The following is a 16,782-nucleotide window of genomic DNA, read 5'->3' on the forward strand; positions in this document are numbered from 1 at the left end:
GAATACAAGAAAGTGCTCTTGCACCCCTCACTGCCTCTGTTTCCCCACTGGCATCAACTCCTGGCTTCCCAAGGGGCCAATGGGGAATAATGACTTCTTGATTTGTTACTTTGAGCTCTTCAAACAAGCAGTGCTCCATCTATAAAGGCATCAGGCCTTCCCATAAGGCCTAGGAAGTGAACCTACCTGATGCTAAATCTTCCAGTGCCCGGCTCTAGCAAGTGCACGGGGCAGAAACTAATAACTATAAAGCACCCATCTATCATCTTATCAGGCCTTACAGCACTTTGTTTGCATAGTTATCTTTCCGAGGGTTGACATTTTATGTCTACTGCAGGCTGATGTATTCTCCTACCTGCCACATCATTCAGAAAGGATAGATGAGCCCCAGGTTCATTACCTGTCATTACACCGTGTACATGTCGCTGGGGGCCGAAGCATTGATTCTTCTTGAGTCTCCCTGGTTGTGTTGCCTTCCTGACTTGGAGGCTCCAGGTCCGGTGGTTGTGGATTATGGTCACTCCTCAGGCCCTGGCGGGGCTCCACTCCATCCCTTCTTGCTTTCCTGGCTGGCCCGCTCTTCACAGGTGGCAACACGTTCTGAGCTCCCAGCTGTCTCAGAGGGGATCTGCAATAAGAACAGAGGCGTCTGTCACCTCCCATGACCAGAAACACATGTCCAAGTTTTAACTGTTCTAGAACTTTCCAACCATCCTCTTATTGCTCTTTATTCCTAGGTCCTGCAGATCCTGGTGATTATATAGATTTTACCCCAGCCAGGTCTTCACTGCCCACGTTCCGCCCACCAGCCCTGCTCCCAGGCCTCAGTGTACATACACACACACACACACACACACACACACACACACACTCCCTTCATTCCTATTTTCTTACCTCTGTATATTTTGTTTTATCTGCCTGAAAGACCCACCCTTCATCCTACCTACTATTCAGAGTTCAGCTCATAACACCTCATTGCCCCAGGAAAGAGGAGAGAACTTGGTGCTCTCCTTCCAATGTTGAGATGCACAAAGAATACAGCCATGTCTACCAGGGACATTCCGCCACCCCTGGGGTGAGGCTTCCAGTGCGCTGTGGTTTGGGGATCCAGGAAGGCCACCCACCTGTGGCTTATTATGAACCTCCTTCCCTAGCCCTTGGGCTCAGAGCAAGAGGCAAGGGTGGGGATGCAAACCTCACTGAGTGAGGGACCCAGATTGGCTCCACTGGGTTCCCATCTCATAGCCAAGACCACAGCTCACACTCTAAGGGGTGGGAAAGCCCCAGCTGGAAGTTACCCCACTCAGCATGGAGGCCTGCTCACCTCTGGAGACTGGGTCCATGCCAGCCACAGCCCTGTACCTCTGACCAGTCATGGCCTCCGCTTCTAATGGTGCAGAGCGTTCCTGCTACCCAGGATGGCTGTGACCCTGAGTTCCACCCTGACCTTGGGTTCCTCTGAGCCTCAGTGAACCCATTTCTAAGAAGAGGCTGTGGCAGGTGGAGAGCGTCCACCAGGGCACCCAGCACTACCAGTGAGGGGTAGCACCATGGACAGGGATGAGTGTGGCAAAGGAAGGCAGGGACATGAGGTCCCATGAATTCTGTAAGCACGATGATGACAATGTCTTACAACACGTATAATGACTAATACCCTTCAAGCTGCTTTTACATCCATTGGACCTATTTGTTTCACAACAGCAACATAAAGGGGTATTTTGATGATGGGGAAACAGAGCACAGAGACATTGAGAATCTTGCTAAAGGTCACACAGTAAGTTAGTAAACGAGCCAAGACAGCAACTCCTGACTCCCAACTATCATTCTTTCCAGCAAGCTCCCTCGTCCTAGGTTAATTTCCTGTCACCTCAGGGGGATGGTGGGTCAAGAGGAGTAGGAAGGGGAGGAGAACGGAGGCATGCTTGGCCTGCTACTGTAGCATGGGGAGAAGAGAACAGTCATGCCTTTGGTTTCTTCCCTGATAGGAGGGTTTAGGAGGAGCAAGCACAGAGGGAACAGTGATAAACAGGAAGACAGGAATGTGCAGGCTCCTTGCTAACGGGAGCAGCTCAGGCAAAGAGGAAATTGGCTGTGATAAATAGCCACAGCTTTCTGGGGGTGGGGTAGGGTTTCAGCCAACCTTGAGCTTCCTGGGGGACCTGGCTCTCTATAGCTCCCACCTGCAAGACATTTCTGGGCAAGGCATCACTGGGGGTTAAAAGCACCTTTGAACAAACTAGGCAATTACTATTATTACCTTCAAAAAGCATATAGGCATTCGTATGTTCTTTTGTATATGTGACATATTCCTAAATAACACAAATGGGAAGAAAAACCATAATGCTCCACCCAGATGAAGAAAGATCTGCCCCTAGACAATGGAATTCCTTGCCTGATTCCAAAGCTGCTCTCTGCTTCTATGGACAGGGAGAACGTCACGACTTGGAAATTCCTACCTGGCAATAGAAGACGGGGCCAACTCCTTCCAGAGCAAGCAGCACAGGCCACGGGGCCTAGAAACCCAGGATAGGTGGCAAATCCACAGAGGCAGGCAGGAAGATCACCCCAACGCCAACGACAGCCACATAGCTCAGTGCAGACCCACACGCCCACCTCCAGTTAACAGCAGACCAGACCTCCAAACATCAGGCTATGGGAAGAACAGAAAAGCATTCCCTTGGCATTAGCCCTGAGTCCCAGGCAGCCCAGTGGGTCCTCAGTCAACCTTGGAGCTCTTACGGGAGCCCTACGACATGCAGGGAACGCCATGGGGGAAAGAGAACACGCTGAACCCCTTAGAAGCCAGTCACCGGCCTATCCTGCTGGCTGCATGGTCACCTGGCAGCTGTAGCTCCAGAGGCAAACAGCTAAAGCTCATCAATTCTTGTTGGGGGTAGGGAGGGTGAGGAGAGGAGGCCTCCCGGGCCCTCCTGCAAGGTGGGGCTGAACCACATTCACAGCAGATGGTGCTGTCGCCCTCACTCCGGGATTCTCATTCCTAATTATCTGTGCTGTCAGCAAAACAATTAACCCTCGAAGAAAAATTGTGCCGTCCACTCCCAACCATATGAAAAGGCAATTTTTCCCAAGGACGAGGGACACTTAGGGCAGCGGCAGACGGAAAGTAGGGCAGCCTTGCACGCGGTTCCGGATCTCACTCGCCCTGGGCAATTTCACCATCCTCTGACCTCCGCGGGCTCTGAGGCCTCGCGGCAGCCCCTCCTGCCTCTGAGCCTGCACTTCCTTTCCCATCCAAAGGCGGGGAGCCCAGTCCCTAGGGTCCCCTTCAGTCCCACAGCGCTACCATTCTACACGCCAGGGTCTTTTCCTCCGAATTCCAAGTTCCTGTGGAGCTGAGCCCGCCTCTCCGTGTGTTCCTTCGTTCATTCGCTCACGTGCTTATTCATCTGCTTGTCCGTTCACCCCGTTATTGCATATTTACCGTGTTGCTCCCGGGAGGAACAAAGAAAATATCTACTCAGCCTTCTTGACCACTGCTTGGAGCCCTCTTCCCTGAGATGTGGGGAGAGGGAGGGAGGATGGCACAGGGAGAGGTGGGGGCCCCCAGCCAGGAGCTTGAGCGCTTGGCAGGGGCTCGGCTTCAGGCCGCAGGAGGAAAGTCCTGCTTCTGCATGTGGATTCTCTCTGAAGATTAGGCTGCAGGAAGGCAGCCTCCTCTCAGAAGGGCTGATGTGGAGCAAGCCGCTTTGGTCTCCAGGGCAGGCCTGCAAAGGGCGGAGAGGTGTGATGGAAGGAGAGCCTGAAGCCCCCACCAGCACTGTGGGGCCGGTACCTGTACGGGGTCTGCACTTCCGAGGGTGCTCGTTAAATATGTGAGGCGAGATGAATGAACCAGGTTGCCCCTCCTTAGAGGACCTGTTTTAAAAGCAAAGGGAGTTTTTACAGGGCTGGGGCATGATGTCTGTTCCCCCCGGGAGGCTACCATTTAAGGCCAAGATCGCTTGATCTAATTCACCCATTCTCACGCGCTGACATGGAAGAGAAAGCAGGGTGGGCTAGAAATCCCAGAACCTTTGTGGTCAGTGCTGAGCGAGCCTTCAGGCATGAGGCTGTCAGGGCCACATTTTCCACGTTCCATCTGGAGAGGCTGACGGGCGGGCTGCTCTCAGACAGAGAGCTGGAGCAAGACCCTGCGGCAGGTGGCGGCCCCGTATCCAGCCTCTCACCCCGTTCATGCTGCCCCCCCCCCAAGATTGCCCCTGAACAGAGCGGGGAACTCTAGAGGCAAAAAGGGGAGCCCAGGTCAGGACACTGGCTGGCTCCCATGGGGCTGTGGGCCCCCTAAGGGGCAGGGGCGGCGCTCCAGCCACCTGGAGAAGGAGCACAGAAAACAGGGTGGGATTGCGGGTACGGTGCGTGGGGTAGAGAGCTGGGACCCCTCCTCCACCACCATTTTGCCCAGGTCAAGCCCATGACATCTTTCTCCCCTTCCCCCATTGCCCATCCGGCTACCAGTCCTTGCCCCCGTCCAGGGCCCAAGCGCACAGGCTCAGATGCCAGCTCCTCGGCATAAAAGGAGTGTGTTTATATTCAAAGCGGGCTGTTGCCCACTCAGAATCTGCCCACTCGAAGGCAGCACATGTGACCGCACCCCCTGCCCAGAGTCCAAGCGGGACACACGCCAACCTCTGGCTGGAGACATTTCTAAATATGAGCCTGGCACAGAGAGTCAGGTTCCCAGGCCTCTTCTGCCCTGGGAGACCCAGCCAGGATTTTCGAGGCTGCTGGGAGGGAGAGGGCTGGGGGCAGGCAGGCAGGCAGGATCAGGAGGCAGCCAGCTGAGACAGCCATCAGCCCTAGAAATATCGCCTGAACCCCTCCCTGGCCTTCCAGCCTCGTTAAGGGAAGAGAAAGGATTGCCCTGCATCCAGAAAGTCTAATCAATTGCCCGCAACCCTTGGCAGTGGGCACAGGAAAGCCACTGCCTGCTCAAATGCGCACGGATTAAAAATATACAAATGGAATATTTTTCCTTCCCCTCTCCTCAACCCCCTGAAGCCTGGGATGCTTGTTAAAAATAGCCTTGCTGTGGCGTGGATCCTACAAAACCCAACCGCTGGCAGGAAAATTAAGGAGCCGTTGGAGACAGCGCTAAGTGGTTACCCCTGGGGAGTAGACTGGGGAGGGACAGGAAGGGGTGCTCTCAGGTGCTTCTAGACACACTGCTTGCATTTTTAACGATAAGCAGATATTATTTTTATTAGTTTTTTCTTTTAATGAAAGTTTATCCATTCCACCCTCTAGGCTAAGTTTAAAGCTGAACTTGCACTGTTCTAGCAATCCAGCAGCCTGGTGCTGACCGGCTTGGCTGTGCACTGACCCTCGGCACCCAGGACGACAGGCACAAATACAACTCTGAGTCATGAAAGGAGCACTGAATCCAGAGTCAGGGTCTCAGATCTCTAACAAGCTGGCTGTGTGACCTTAGGCAAGTCACTTGAGCTCTCTGGGCTTTAGTTTCCAGCTGGATCAAATGCTAAACCAGGTACCTCCGAGTCCTGGCATCTCCCAACCTTAGGTATTGAAGGAAAACATCTAGGACTTGCCGTGGATTTCTCCCCACCAAGAATGGGCAAGGGGAGTGTGTTCCTGGGCAGAAATGGGGTTTTAAAAGCAGGAAGTGGGCAGCAAGGAGAGAAACTACTCTGAGAGAAGAGACTGACTCCACACCTTGATGATGAAGTGCAGGGTAGAAAGAGCATCACTTCAGTCTCCAAAATGTCCTGGGTTCAAATCCTGCATTCAGCTGTCAGCAACTATGTGAACTCAGGTAATTGCTTATCGCTGATGCAAAGTGACCTCCTCATCTGTCACATGGGGTAAGAATACCCACTTCCAAAGGGGATGTACATGTTAAATATAACAAAGTGAAAAAGTACCCAGCTCGCTGTAGAAGCTTAACATCCCTTTATCCTGTTCTTTCTCCTATCGTCCACCCTGCCCTGCATTGCAGGGCAGTTAAGGGTTGGGCCCTGGATCAGGTTTGTACCCCCACTTCCACCACCTAATAGCTTGTGGCCTTGGGCAAGCAACTCAATTTCTCCGTGCCTCGGCTGCTGCATCTGTAAAACTGGAGTGAGCTACTGCTGTGGCCCCAGCCCGCAGTCCTGCCTCTACTAGCCAGTGGGGCCCTCAGTTTTCCACGTTGCATCTTCCATGGGTTTGCCATTTAGAACTTCCTTCACAGCCCCCCCCCCCACCCGCTGTCTCGCTGCTCCAACCTCTCTAGGGTTCCTGGCCCACGGTGGCCCACCACCTGTAGTTATCCTGCTGATCTGGCCCTTCCTTATTCACTCCCTAGCTCCTCCCCATGTGGTCTCCACACAGCAGGTTGTGCACCTGGCCAGGAGCATGGATTCTCTCCTGGAGGCATGGGGAAATGGGTTTCAGATCAGTGCTTCTCAAGCTTTAATGCGCTTATGAATCACCTGGGGATCTTGTCAAAATACAGATGCAGACTCTGATTCAGGAGGTCCCGGCGGGGTGGGGGGGGTGGAGGGGGGTGGTCTAAGATTCTGCATTTCTAACAAGCTCCCATGGGATGCCCATGCCACTGGTCTGGGATCACTCTTTGATTAGCAGGGCCGTCGAGTGGAGAAAATCCGTGTGTGTGTGTGTGTGTGTGTGTGTGTGTGTGTGTGTGTAGGGGACAGAGACAAGGCAGACAAATTAGCCAACTCAAAAAAAGGAATAAAATTTTGACAGAGGTGGCACGATGGAGACCAAGTGTGGATTCCAGAAGGGGAAAAGTAGGGGAACGTTTTACAAAATTACATGACCTTATCCAAACAAAAATAATGCTGATTGAGGGGCGCCTGGGTGGCTCCGTCGGTTAAGCGTCCGACATCAGCTCAGGTCATGATCTCACGACTGTTCAAGCCCCTCGCCGGGCCCTGTGCTGACAGCTCGGAGCCTGGAGCCTGCTTCGGATTCTGTGGCTCCCTCTCTCTTTCTGCCCCTTCTCCACTCACACTCTGTCTCTCCATGTCTTTTTTTTTTTTTCAACGTTTATTTATTTTTGGGACAGAGAGGGACAGAGCATGAACGGGGGAGGGGCAGAGAGAGAGGGAGACACAGAATCGGAAACAGGCTCCAGGCTCTGAGCCATCAGCCCAGAGCCCGACGCGGGGCTCGAACTCACAGACCGTGAGATCGTGACCTGGCTGAAGTCGGACGCTTAACCGACTGCGCCACCCAGGCGCCCCTCTCCATGTCTTAAAAATAAATAAACCTTCAAAATAATGCTGATTGAGATAACGAAGGAACACAGAAAGATGCTTACTCCATGTTAATTGAAAGAGCCGACTGCCAGCTACATACACTCTACGTCTTTAACTCTGCCAAAGGCACATTTAAGAAAACTGCTGGTAAGGCTACAACTCAGGATCACGAGGGCCGTGACACAGTAATGCAACCACATGTATTTCTTTGTCGTTTTCTAGGTGTTCTTAATGAAGTTTTATTACCATTTTTGTAATTCAAAAAGTACCTTCTACCTATTCTTATTTGCCCACGTCCCCAAACTGTCAGTTACTCTGTGTTCTTAAGGTTTGGTGTATTTTGAGCACAAACAGCCATTTGCTTGCAAGGGCTGGAAAATGGTGCGTTAAACCTTCTCAGTCAAACCCAAAAATAAAGCAACCCAGATTCTGTTATTCCTCTAAGCCAAGGGTCCAGCGCTTTGGAAGGCTGGCGCTATCACCTCTCACTATAGCAACAAGAGGACCCTGGTAACCCCGGGCTTATGGTTATTAAGAGTAAAAATAGGAAGTCTGTAGATAGATGTTCAGTAAGAGGCTGCACTGGACAGGCCAGGCTCGGAGCCCTCTCTGCCTCTCTTGCAGGAAAGAGAAAGCAAAACCCAGACTCTAGCAGCTGACTCCTGCAAGGCGACAAGGTGGGCTGGGCATTTTCTTCTGTGTTTCCCAGGTCAGGGCCATCAGCTGCCTTTCAAACCAATTCCTGACCACCTGGAGGTGGGCTGTTCTAGAACAGGAGTCAAACGCTCCGGCCAGGGATGCTTGCGACTCACATATGTACTGGGCACATCCACACCACTTCCAGCTCCTCGCCCCCAGGCTGCCCCACGCATCCTGGCAGGAACACCCCTCCATCCACCCGGGCGCACATCCCATTCTGGGTAGGGTCTCTTCAACTTGTTCTTGGGCAGATGTTCGAGCCACCACCCCCCCTCCCCAAGTCTCCCATCTAGACCTTGGCTCTTACCTCTGGGAGGTGGGAGGAGGTCCCAGCCCTGGTCTGGCTGCTCCTGGCTGAGGCACAGGGTCTGAATCCAGGCCCGCTCCCCAGCCCCTGAATTCATTTGGCTCCCTAGCGGACCAAGTTGGAGGCCCAGTTCTGACAACAACTGGCTTTGGAAACTTGGGCAAATCACTTCCCATCTCTGAGCCTCAATTACGTCATCTATACACATTTTTCAATGGGTCTGTGGAATCTCGTGGTCTTTTTTGCTCCTAACGCTCCACGATGCAAACAGAAATCGCCATTTACCTGGCAACACAGATGAGGTATTTCACATACAAGGTTTTCTAGACAACTAAAAACATTGCCCCTTCAAGCAACAAAGTGTGTTTCGTTTTAACGCTACTGCACAAATTATTTTTCTAAACGTTTATATACTTCTCTTCCGTTTGTGGCAAAGGATACAAAATCTAACACTTGTTGGGTACATCCCTCCCCAGCGTTGTTCCAGAAAGCACTTGCGGTGGCTGAGCTGCAAGGTAAGGTATGTAAGGTAACGTAAGGTAAGCTTGTCTTCATGGTTAGCTGTTATCTCCAGGAGGCTCTCTGCTGTGCTGGGGGATCTGTCCCCACTGTGGGTTTTTCTCTCTTTGTCTATCTGCCCCTTCCCACAGGGAGGCTCCCAGAGCTCATGCTATCTGTTTGGGTATGGCTGCCTAAAGAAGCTTCTCTGCTTCTAAGGTGCAGCTTAGAATCCTCTCGGGCTGGGCAACCATGGGGCTCTGAGTAAAGGGTCGGGTGGAGGGGTTTTTAGGAACAAGAAGCCAGGGCTTCAGCCACTTTCAGTGACCAGAGACACTTTTCCCTCACTCTGAGATCTTTGTTCTGGATAGGAGGGGTGACGGCGGGCTGATCTCTGGATACGTGAAGTGTCTGTTTCTTGGCCCCACACCTGAACTGGTACTTGTTTCTGCTTCACTGGATGATTTTCCCAGACGCCGGTTTAGACTAGACCGTCAGGGTTGCCAACATTATTACCTACACAGGCCAAACTAGAAAGCGAGCTCAGGTTTAGAATTTAACCCCAACTCTGTATGTCCATAATGTCACCTCCTCCAAACCGATCCTCAAGCTTCAGTGTGCCTTTGCCTTGCTTCTTCCCAAAAGGATGCTACAAGTCCCCCAATTAGGCTTTCTTTCCCCTGCCTCCCCCAGGAAGCCACCTGGAGGCATCAGGTCCGATGCAAGCTCATCCCTAGACCAGCGACAGCTAGGAGAGCAATCCATGTGCCCACTTGTCCTCTCCCGGGTGAGGTAGGGTGAAGCCTCAACGCCCCCTCTGCCTTTGCCCCTCCATCCCAGGTGGGAGCCAGTTACTACGCCCGGCAAGCTCTTGTGTCCCCTTTGCACACCGGCCTCCAGAAGCCTCTTCTCCCATCTGACCAGTCAACTCTGTATTCATCATCCACCCTACACATGCCTCCGGAACATGTGAACGTCCTGTTCTGTGCACAGTGGAGCCCACCACAGCACTAATCTCCAGGGGACGCCAGCAGAGAGCCTGGAGGTCATGGTCGGAAAAGAGAATTTCGGAGTTTCAAGCCTGGTGATGGATAGTTCTGAAAGGTAGCCTTGATGGAAAGCCAGGCTGCCCACTCCGGGAGGGGGAAGCTTCTGGGGATGAAACATCAAAGCCACTTTGAGACCAAGGAGGGAGACGGCTTGCAAAATACTGAGGTTAGCAAGAGAAAGGGCAGGGAATGGGGGCAGAGGTGGCCTGGGAGACCCACGGGGGAGGCAGCTTAGGGAACAAGTGGGGTGATGGATAACCGGGGCATCAGTGAGGGCAGATTGACCAGTCCGGACCTGACCCGCGATTTCACCCTGACGCCTGTCAGAAAGGAGCCTCTGCAAAACCACATCCCCACTGGATCTGGCCCGGGAAGCAGCATGGCAGCAAAAAGATGAGCCAAGATGGTAAAATAGCACAAACTTTGCAAAATAATGACAACCGCCAGGAGCCAGGCATTTCCCAAGGAGAGGTCAAGTCAATTATCAGGGCACCTCACCCCTGAACTGGCCCCTACTTCTGCTTCGCCAGCTGGTCTCACCAGCGGAAGTGTATACGCGGAGCCGACATGAGCCAGACCAGAAGGCAAGCCCTGGTTAGAATTCGGTCCCAACTCTGTACATCCCAGTGTGATCCCAGGTCCGAGACCAACTCCCATTTTTATAGAGCAGCAAACTGAGGCCCAGAAGGAGAAAGCATCCAAGGTCACACAGCTCATAAATGGGGAGTCTACATTTACATCCTTAGCTATGAGCCCCTTGGCTGCCACACTTCCCTAGACCCCCGTTCCTCCCCTGGGCAAGGCCAGTGGCTGCAGGCTGCTTTGTTCTAGGAGGCCCTGCTGTCTCCCGGCATACACTGCTCCAAAGTCTCGTGCAGTGGCTGAGACGGGGCCACAGGATTACTCCCTCCGGTAGGGCTGGTTTCCAAGAGTGACAGCGTGCACGCGTGTCACCTGGCTGTGCACTCTGCACCTCCGGTCAAACACACACAGTGCACTTGGCCAGGAGGGGAAGGCTGAGAGATGAAGCCACTGGAAGCTGGGGGAGGGGGGGAGGAGAGGGGAGACAGCTGCAGGGGGAGGGCAGCTGAGTCTGACGCGCTTTCGGCGCAGCTTTGGGTGTGGTGCTGGCTGCAGGGCGGCTGGCAGGACTTGAGAAGCACCTATTTGCAGCTTGGTGGCCCCTTCAAATGGAAGAGTAGCAGCGCCCTGGCAATACATGACAGAGGAGGGAGGGCTAAAGGAGGAGCCTTTTGCCTTCATTTCCTACAGAAATGGCCATGGACAAAGGAAATGGCAGAGAACAATGATAGATTTCCTCTTTATAAACTAGGCTCAAAAACCAAGTTTCCAATGTTTGTTTGTTTCTCGCGTCCTTCCTAATGCCTACCCGGCACTGCCCAGGGCAAACTATAGGGGCCGCATATATGCTTCCATCCATCAGGCTTTTAGTGAGTCCCTGCTATACGTTTGGCCCTACTGAGATGACGAGTGGACAGTAAACCACAGCAGACCCCTGCCTGAGGGGGTGTAGGGGTCTCATGAGGGGAGGTGGGACACACACCTCCCAGAGCAGAGGGCCAGGGTCACCGGGTCCTTGAGCGCTGCCCAAATGAACGGTGTCCACCCTAAGTGCTTTAGGAGGGATGTTCGGAGCAGAACCCACATTCTCAAGAGGTGTTCAAGGCAGGCTGCTGGCCACAAGCAGGAGAATGAGGGCAAGTCGTGCCCACCGGGGCCCCGGGTGGCAAAGGTCCTAGAAATGCCATGTCCGACAGGCCACTGTTGGGGGCGGGGGACACAGTGCACATATCCTGGAAGCCAGTTTTAAAGGGAAGTGGAGATACTGCAAAAGTTTCCAGGACGCCTCTGGGGCAGGGACCACGTCTTTTTCCGTGTGAGGCCCCTGTTAATATTTCCTTGTGTTTCTATCCCATGAGACTTTATGCCCATGAGACTATACATGTTGTAATTTTTACCCTTTTGTTTACACAAGCAGTACCACACCCCCGTACTGTTCTGCATCTTGTTCTTGTCATAATACCTGTGACATCATCCCGGGTCGGTATATAAAAGCACCCTTGTTCTTTTTTACGACCGCATACTAGTCCACCACATGGCTGCGCTATAACTGATGAACCCCATCTCCCGCTGACGTTTATATTTTTGCTAATCCCCGGCTCTTACAAACAGCCCTGCAATGAACAGCCTTGCACATATGCCCTTTCCTATCTGTACCTAGACCTGCAGGATGCAAGTGGAATTCTTGGTCAAAGGACGTGTGCATTGAAATTTCACAGCTACTGTTGACTTGCCCTCCGTAGAGCTGAACCAATTTACACATAGGCTTCCCCCCCGCCCCCCACCCCGTCCTCTGTAGGAGTGAGCTCATTGCAGCAGGGATGTCAAGGCTTACGTTCCCTCCGTGTTCCCACAGTGCTCACTCCAGGGAGAGACTCAGGAAGCCTTTGGGGGTCACCATTGCTCCCAAGCACCTGGACTCTTAGTAACGGGGGCTGGACCAGAGAGGAGGGTGAAGCCAGCAGCCAGGGAAGGGAGGGCTCAAGTTCAAAGGATTCAAAAGAGCAGTGGCTTCGTGCCTCCTGAAGAGCCAAACTGCTCCTCCTGCATGGACATCCCGCAGGTTGAGAGAAAACAGGTTTCCCCAGGGGGGACAGCATATTAACACCGTCTATAGGAGGGACTCTCCACATGTGCTCCTAGAGGAGATTACAAGCGATTTGGGTTTCCAAAGTCCCAGCTGTACCCGTGGTAAGAAAGAACCGTTTTCTTGCTGTTAATCCATTCCTGGTGGAGATGTTGCTTCAAATTGAATGAGCCTTTTATGTGCTGAAGTCAAATGCGATCTAAAAGATAAGTGAAATCACTTATTCCGGAAAACATGAAACCTTTGATCAGAGTGATTAAGATTTCACAGCAGCAGTTGCTGAATCAGGGGGGTCCCCGAAGTACCCATTCCTCCCACCAGCCTGGCCTTGCCCCCCGCCCCCCACCCCTCCACCCAACAGAGCAAGCTCAGGCTCTGGCCCAGGACCCAGAATCCTACACGCTGGGAGATGGCTCTCTGGCAGAGCCCAGGGGAGACTGGAGGGGAGAGAGCAGAGATCTAAGTCTCTACAGTGAGCCTCAGGGGCCCTGCCTGGCCAGAGGGGCAAGAAGTAGACGTGTTATGCCCTCTGCCCAGCCTGCCTCCTCACCTCTATCCGACCTCTACTTGGCCTTCTAGGTTCAGCTCAAGGGTCCCTCTCTTCCCGGAGGCCACCGGCCAGGATTCAGCAGGCGCCCCAAAGCACGTTCCTAGAGTGCTTCTGACCCTGAAGTGGAACCTTGTCTGTCCAACTGTCTCGGCATCTACGGACTGTGAGCACTCTGAGGCAGAACCCCCACAGTGTTTGATCCCCACTAAGTTCTCAACACTTGCTTGATGAGCGAATGAAACTGAGCCCCAGGAGAAGTCAGCATAGCTACCTCCCCTAACGATGTCACCCACCAACCTACACAAACGTTCACAGCCCTAGTGAGTGCCAGCCATTGATGGAGGCTCTGGGGCATCCGATCCCCGTGTTAGGTGACGGGTTCCGACAGGGCTTCCTGGACTGAAATGCCAGCCCGGCCCCAAAGGCCCACTGTTTGAGGCACTCTTTTCAGTGGAAGCATCACCTTGAGGAAATCTCCACCCCCAAGAGGAGTTTCACTGTCGCTGAGTGGTCCTCTTTGGCTCCTCAGCCAGCTAGGGGAGGGGCACGCGAGTGGGAAGGCTAGATCTAGGGCCCTGCTGCACAGTAAGAGACAAGATGAGGAAGTTCTCTGGAATTCTACAAGCAATATGCAAATAGAAATGGTTACAATGATAATCTTTTGCTTTTGCTGCATCTTACAGTCTGCGTAGAGCTTCCCGTGCGGTATCTCCTGATCCTCGAAGCATCCCTGGGACAAGTAAGGGGAGTCACACCCGATTTACAGATGCGAAAACTGAGGTGCGGACAGCTCAAGTCCCAAATCACCCAGGTAACAAAGGGGCTGAGCTGACAGCCGTCTCCAGGTCTTCTAACTCCAAATAGAATGTTCTGTTTACCACATCAAGATGCACCAGCATTGCCTAAAACCACAGCTTTTAGCTGTGCAGAAAACCTTACTCCTTTTCAATCCTTCCCTTTCCCCAGATTTGTTGATTGACAAAGGAGCTTCTCCAGGCTTTTTGTAACCAGCAGTGTTAGGGGGGTGGGGGGTAGGTGGGCAGAGTCTTTATCTGGGCTGCATCCTGGGCTCGGCCTCTGACCCACTCTGGGGCTGTAGGAGAGCTCCCATCTCCCAATTTCCTCTAATTCCTCATATCTTTGATGTTAAAGCCATGCAGTGACCCTAATCGAGGTATTTCCAGGAAAATGCACTCAGGTTCTTCTAGAAGGGCAGCGGCCCTTTGTGACAACAGGGATTGCTGGGCGGGGCTGGCCTATACAGAGAGGGATCCACTGGCTCCTAGCTCTTTGCGTATCTTCTCAGTGACCCCTGATAACTGCAGCTCAGTGTCAGCACAGAGGAACAGCATGTTACATGGCCTGCCCACAGCCATCACACGGCCTGGAAGGGGTCAGGCCCAAGGACCACCCTTGCCTTTTCCTTCACAGCACGGGTGGAAGAGGTGGAGACAGAGGCCCCCACCCCCAAAAGGCTTTATCGGCACTCCAAGCCACCTCCTGGGCCTCCCAACTTTTCCTTCCTCCCGCCCCTCCCACCCCGTGAATTCTGTGGAACAAAACACATTCGGTTGATAGCAGAAATCAGACTCCCGCTTCTCAGACACCATCATCCTACGACAGCAGTGTCTGGGGCAGGGTTGCCTATAAATACACCTGTGTGATTCACACCTGCGGGCAAAACACCGTCTCTCTACAAGGCCCATTTACACAAGCAGGTGTTTTAGGCTGACCTAACCCATCTCAACACGAACACAATTAACGACTTGGCTCACCACAGTTTTCTGTTGGAACGTTGTGTGCCCTGTAGACCCTGTTCTCCCTTTCAGAGACCACCGGATACGGGAAAACTTGACTTTGCAATGGGCAAACAAGAAGGTGATTAATCACCGGGCTGAAGGACTCACCCGAGAGCGAGCTGTCACTCATCACCCCCAAATGCAATTACGATGGCGTTCCTCTTCCCACACGGTTTGCAGAGCACACGTATCTAATGGACTTGGGAACATGGCTTGAGAGGCACAGCTATTTCCTGCCTCCTGACTGCAAATCTAGCACCAATTCCAACCTGTTAGCCAGTTAAGCCGGAAAAGGAGAAGGCTGGTATGGGGGGGTTTGGTCAGCAACAGAGCAGTACGCTCCCCTCTGTGTTCCACAGAAATGAATGGAGATGGGCCGAGCTATGGTGAGCCCCCATGCACGCTGATGCCCCCCTATGTCATGGGCATCCAGGCCCCTCTTGCCTCACTCCAGCCGGAACCTTCTTGTTGACCAGTCTCAGAGGGCTTGCCCTATGTCCATTGTGCCTCCTGCTTCCTCTCTGATGCAACAGAGGACACCTGGCCTTCACACGGCCCCCCTGCCTCCAGGTATATCCAAGTCTATCTGTCCTGGGTCTCCTGCCCACTGGTGCCTGGAGAGAAGACTGACTTTAAATCCGCTCTAAGGGGGCCAAGCAGGGGACACGCAGGTGAGTTTCTCTCCGTCTTGGGCATTTCTGGTTCCTAACATGAGCCTTTGGAGAGGGGTGGTATTTTTGAACACAAGGATATAATCTTTAACGGTGAAATTTCAAGAACTGTGGGGGAGAAATAGGGCGGTGGGGGAGAGGTAACAACAGACACATCCCTGAGATGCAGCCTTGAGATCGTGCCACACGGACGGGCCATGAGCTACTACTGCAAATCTGTTTTTCAAAATGTAAAACAGTCCATTTCCAGATGTCTGCTTTGGGGAGCCAAGCTGCTGTTGATTTGTTCCCAGTTCATCGTGGAAGGAAGTCTGAGCTCCTCACTGAAGCATCTCAGGCCTTCCACGGGGCCTGCTCCTATAAAGCCTTCGCTCCTTCCTGACTGGGTCCTGAGTCTGTAGAAACCACCCCCACACCCGGGCTAGCGGGCTGAGAATCTGGCCTCGGCTTTCCAAGCGTGGCCCGGGGACCAGGGCAGCGCAGCCCCTGGCAACCTCTTAGGAATGCAAATGCCCTGCCCACCGCCGCCCTCCCAAACTCTGGAATCAGACACTCCGGAGGTGGGCCCCGGCACCCTTTTTAGAAGCTGGAGGCAATTCTGACACACAGGAAGTGTGAGAACCACCGAGGTACAGGATCCTCAGCCTCCCTGCTGGGCCTGCTGAATTGATCAGCAGGCTTTTCCAGAGAGGAAGGGAGCAGGTCCAGTGGAGGCCGCCCACTGCACTGGTCTCTCGTGAAGACCCGGCTCTTGTGGTTGCTCTGAAGAATCACGAAGTGAATCTGCTCAGAAGGCCTTCCCGGCAGCCCGAAGCCTTATCTACACCGTGCTAAGGCTGAACACAAAATGTGTCCTCCAGCAGCCAGGCGGCCTCCAGCTCTCCTCCCAAGGGCTCTCTGGGGGTCCCATCCACGCCATGCTCTTGCTCAGCAAGCAGCTGGACTATAACAATGTCCCTGTCTCCCAGTGTCCCTACCAAGTGCTTGGCCATCTCAAAGACCCCCCCTCCAAGTCCCCACACCGTTCCAAGCCCAGGCTAAGCCCACAGTGTCCCGTCTCCTGAGGCAGAACTGGGAGTGGGGGCAGTTCCCAGCCCCCACTCTGGACTCACAGGATCTGGATCTGTAGGAGGGGCCTGGGAATCCTGGTGTTGAACTAGTCTCCTTTGGTAACTCTTTTTTTTTTCTTCTTAATTTTTAAAATTTATTTTTCAGAGAGTACAAGCAGGGGAGGGGCAGAGAAAGAGGGGCAAAGGAGCTGAAGTGGGCTCTGGGCTGACAGCGGCAAGCCCAACGTGGG

The 16,782-nt window shown here is 53.2% G+C and overlaps 1 protein-coding gene across 3 annotated transcripts in view; it reads right to left on the bottom strand.

The window, feature by feature from the left end:
- The window catches only part of ZBTB7C (zinc finger and BTB domain containing 7C), a 353,165-nt gene that overhangs the window by 282,907 nt on the left and 53,476 nt on the right, over positions 1 to 16,782 (bottom strand). The window contains exons 1-2 of one of the 3 annotated variants that reach the window (XM_047828758.1): positions 14,920 to 15,249; positions 401 to 628 (exon numbers count right to left, since the gene is read on the bottom strand). The gene's annotated coding sequence lies outside the window, so the exon portion shown is untranslated. Of the gene's footprint in view, positions 1 to 400; positions 629 to 2,456; positions 2,515 to 14,919; positions 15,250 to 16,782 lie in introns of those variants that run through there. The other 2 variants (XM_047828759.1, XM_047828757.1) reach the window with 2 other exon arrangements.

This window comes from Prionailurus viverrinus, chromosome D3, assembly GCF_022837055.1.
Source record: "Prionailurus viverrinus isolate Anna chromosome D3, UM_Priviv_1.0, whole genome shotgun sequence".
Classification (NCBI taxonomy): Eukaryota; Metazoa; Chordata; class Mammalia; order Carnivora; family Felidae; genus Prionailurus; species Prionailurus viverrinus.